The sequence below is a fragment of the Drosophila nasuta genome, chromosome X (genome assembly GCF_023558535.2).
Source record: "Drosophila nasuta strain 15112-1781.00 chromosome X, ASM2355853v1, whole genome shotgun sequence".
In the NCBI taxonomy this organism is placed as follows: Eukaryota; Metazoa; Arthropoda; class Insecta; order Diptera; family Drosophilidae; genus Drosophila; species Drosophila nasuta.
The window spans coordinates 1,341,957-1,346,797 of NC_083459.1; positions in this window are offsets into that span (position 1 = coordinate 1,341,957).

Genomic DNA, 4,841 nt, shown 5'->3' on the forward strand with positions numbered 1-4,841 from the left:
GTGAAGGTAAAGTTGCGATTGTTGGTTACCAGCATGTTAACTTCTCTGTCGCCAACGAACTGTCTAGATAGCTACAAAGATGTGTCACAGTGAGCACATGTAATTGGCTTCTCACTTGATTTCACATGTGCAACTTTAAAAGCGTGCCTTTTGCAAGCTGAAAGTCTATTCTGCTCTTTATATTAATAAGTATTTTTATCCGACTTTAAGGCATGCTTTTTGCACGTTGAAAGTCCGTTTTATTTAATAATAAGTATTTTTGTGGCTGTCGATAAATGTTTTGATTTTAGTAGTATAAATTCAACATGTTGTTATTTACTTATTTTATTCATGTTAGTGTTAATCCTTAAGTGTTGCAACCTCAGAGGTATTTGGCAAGTTTTTCCAATTTCACTTAATTGTACTTTTTTGTGTTTCATTTTATTTTGTCGGCAAAATCCAAAGAGTTAAGAGCATATAGACATTGATTGCAACAACAATAAAAGTAAATATGCACAATTTTATTTGCCAAAAATACCCAAAAAATGCAACATCACATGTAATCTAGAATTTAATGCCATGATTCCCTAACAATTTGAGCCTTGAGCTGCATTTAAATTTATTCATTTTTAGTCTCAACAAAGCACACATTTATGTACGAGTGTGTTGAATGTTAGGCTCATCTCTCAGCACTGAATGCTGGTATTTTGTGCTTTAGCCATTATTTGACACTGTTTATATTTTGCTTATTTTAGTTGCTGAACAAAAGACCCAACGAGTCTAATACTAAAAACTAAAATGCAATTGGCAATTTTTATACCCGCTACCCATAGTATAGAAGGGAATTATAACTTTGTGATTGCAGGAAATGTGTGTAACAGGAAGGACGATTTGTCACCAGCCCTATAAAGTATATATTCCTGATCAGGGTCAACATAGATCTCAGAGACTATAAAAACTAGGGATATAATTTATTTCGACAGCATTTGTTATGTTTAACTCCCACTGCCACTCCCCAAATCGAATTCAAAAATCAAATAATAGAGTAATGATTTTTAGTACATACAATAATAACTATACTTAACATTTCATTAAACTTTGGTTGCGATCAGATAATAATTGTCGAAGTTATTTAATAAATACTTTTGTATGGAAAAACGCCTACTTTTAGTATATTTTGTACTCTTTGCTATATTTTGAATATAGTACGATATCAATATACCAAATATACTATTTGACATATTTTACTATTTTTCTGTCTTAATTGATTTGTGTGAAAATCTGGTATATTTTATATATAGTGTTATATCAATATACCAAATATGACATTTACTATATTTCAGTATTTTTCAGAATATTTGGTATATTCTATGAATAATACGCAATATTATATCAATATACCAAATAAAGCCTTTGGTATATATTATAGTATGTATGCGGTATATTTGGTATATTCTATGAATACCTCACTGCTTTATTTTTTTTCAAAATGGGTAGCAGGTATTTCACAGTCGGTATCTGGTATATTTTATATATAGTGCTATATCAATATACCAAATATGACATTTACTATATTTCAGTATTTTTCAGAATATTTGGTATATTCTATGAATAATACGTAATATTATATCAATATACCAAATAAAGCCTTTGGTATATATTATAGTATGTATGCGGTATATTTGGTATATTCTATGAATACCTCACTGCTTTATTTTTTTTCAAAATGGGTTGCAGGTATTTCACAGTCGGTATTTCACATTCGACTGTCGCTTCCTTATTTGTTCCACATAAAACAGTGCTTTGTTAAATCATTAAATGCTCATTATTTTAAGTGCCTATTATAGTTTCGATACGTGCGATTTCATTAATAGCGGATATTATCGTTTATGTTTGCAAATTTTTGCGAATACAACTTTCAATGATAATCATTTGTTGGCGCATCGCCCTAATTTAGTTCTATTGTTGCAATTAAAATGCAACTCTTCAAACTAACAATTTATATGACATGCTTTAAGGTTTAATATCACTTAGATTTTTCATAACATTTTAGTATTAAACTAAATGGATAAAATCGCCCTCTGATGGCGACTTGATTCTTTCAGCTTCTCGTTATTTGATTACTCGTTAGATTGCCAACACATTCGTCGAATTTTGTTTAATTGTCCAAATTAAAATACAACTCTTAGATTTCTCACTACATTTCTAGTATTAAACTAATCGAATAAATTCACTTATTGTTTCTTTAAGATTTTTTTGTTCGTTTACTCGTTAGTTGGTCAATACAGTCCACGAATTTAGTTTAATTGTCGCAATTGAAGTACAACTTACTAAACAGACAAATTTTATGCAATATGTATTTTTGTAATGTAATGTAATGTAATATGTAATGAGGTTTCTCATTACATATTTTATACTAAACGAATTATATAGTTCCATTATTGGCAGGCACTCAAATCCGACTCGTTTCTTTCAGCTTCTCGTTGTTGGTTTACTCGTTAGTTGGTCAATACAGGCCACGAATTATGTTTAATTCTGCAATTAAAAAACAACTTTTGGTACTAAACAGACAATTTATATGCTGTAGGGTTTCTCATCACTAAGGTTTCTCATAACATTTCGATTACTAAACTAAACTAAACTGAACGAATAAATTCGCTATTTGTCGGCACTTAAATTCGACTCGTTTCTTTCAGCTTCTCGCTGTTTATTTGCTCGTTAGTTTGCCAACACATTCGACGAATTGAAGCTTGAGGATTGTAAATAGTTTTAGTAGCAGTTTGTTTCTAGCAAATTTTTATGCTTTTGTCTGCAACAGACAGAGATTGATGACAATCGATTCCATTAAAATCTCCAATGCACTGGTCAATTGAAGCATTGCTCGACGTTCTCCGACATTTGCTTGATATTACGAACTCCTCAAACATTTCTAATGTGCACTTCAGTTGACTGACTGACTGAATGACCGCCTGGCTGGCTGACTGGCTGACTGGCTGGATGAACAAAAGCATTTTTGTGGCTTTCGTTGTTGAGAATTTATATTTATGCAACGGGACATCGACATACAAAAGAGAGACAAGCAAACATACATTCGATTCGCATTCGCATTCGTATTCGCATAATAAATAAAATCATTCTCGTAGAACACAAGAGGCAAATCAAGAACAGACACGGAAGTAAATACGCCCAGTCCAAGCACTTGAAGTTCCCTCCGCCTCCGCCTCCCTCTCTCTCTCTTCCTCAAGATAATATGCGAAATCGAGGGTCAACACAAAAGTTTTTTTGTTTTCGAAAAAAAAGTTGCTTCACTAGCACAGCTAAATATCAACAGTGATCCATTTGGGGATATGTTGTCACTTGGAGTTTGCTGGGCGTTGTTTGGCATATTTCATTTTACACTTGGGTCTCGCGACCCTTCTATTGATTTATTTATTTACAAGTGTATGCAATATGCAATATTTTCGCGTCTTTTTTTGTTGTTGTGCACATAAAAACAGCACAGCGCAGGAAAACACAGACCAAAAAAATGCAGCGAAAAGTGCACAAAAATTAAAACAGAAGCACAACATCATTGACCCAAATGCAACTTTCCAATGGGGCAACAAAATGTCTGGGTTAAAAAAGCAAAAATGCAACAACGACAACAATGACAACAACGAGAACAACAACAACTACATATTGAACAGAAAAGAGGTTGTGGAATTCGCAGTATTTGACATTTGCACAAAATGATTGGTTTTATTTGAATGCACACACGCAGCAACCATTGAAAGGGTTATTGTGATGGGGTGGGGTGGAAAGGGGACGAAAGGGAAGGAGAAGTTCAGGAATACCGTAACCAGATATTGATGAGCCAAAGCAGTTTTATCGCCAACCAGCCGGAAATTAATCACAGTTGCAAACGTGCAGCAAACCGTGCACTTTTCCGTATCGCATCGAAGCAACAATGTCAGTTGGGGATTTTCCAACAACAACAACAACTACAACAACAACTACTGTAAGAAAAAAGCCTTTAAAGGTACTCGGTATTATGTGCATAATGTGCGAGTGCCAAGAAATGCGAACTTCGATTGAATGAAGTTCCATTCAAATGCAGGTATTTCTTTTTCTGTATTTTTGTATTTCTGTATTTTTGTGTGTGTGGAAAACTTTAGGGAATTTAATCGCAAAAATCGCTTCTTCTATGATTTTGAAGTAATCAAAGCATTTGCCAATTCCATCAACAGCCTTAGCTTGCAGCACTCAAAACATTAAACAGCATGATTAAAAAAAAATAAAACTAGTAAAGATGCTAGAGTCGTGTATGCTCGACTCTGAGATACCCGTAAAACACTCTTATTAGAAGAAAAGTTCAGTTTTTTTATTAAAATTTGCTTAATTAATATACTGAAATATTAGAATACATAGAAAATTATAAATTTGGTATATCGAGATACTATTACATTCTAATAGGCATAAAAATAAAAGTGTTATAACATATAATAAAATACTTATAAAATACACCCAATTCTATACTTGATATATCGATGTACTATTGCATTTACAAAGGTATAATATATCAAAATAGTATATGATATAATAAAATATCTATAGAATGTATTTAATATAAAGCGAAGGCCATATTTGGGCTGTATATATTCAATTATATTCATGTAGATATAAAAAGAAAAAAATATAATATTATAAAATATAATGTACTGAAAAAAATCGATATACTTTTAAATTTCTGTTGACACATAGAAATAATAAATAAAAGAAGTATATAATATAATAAAATACAACTTAAAAATACTGCAGGATATACTTGGTATATCTACATTGCTTCTACTCATCGAGAAGCGTTTAAAATCGGCTATAAATTG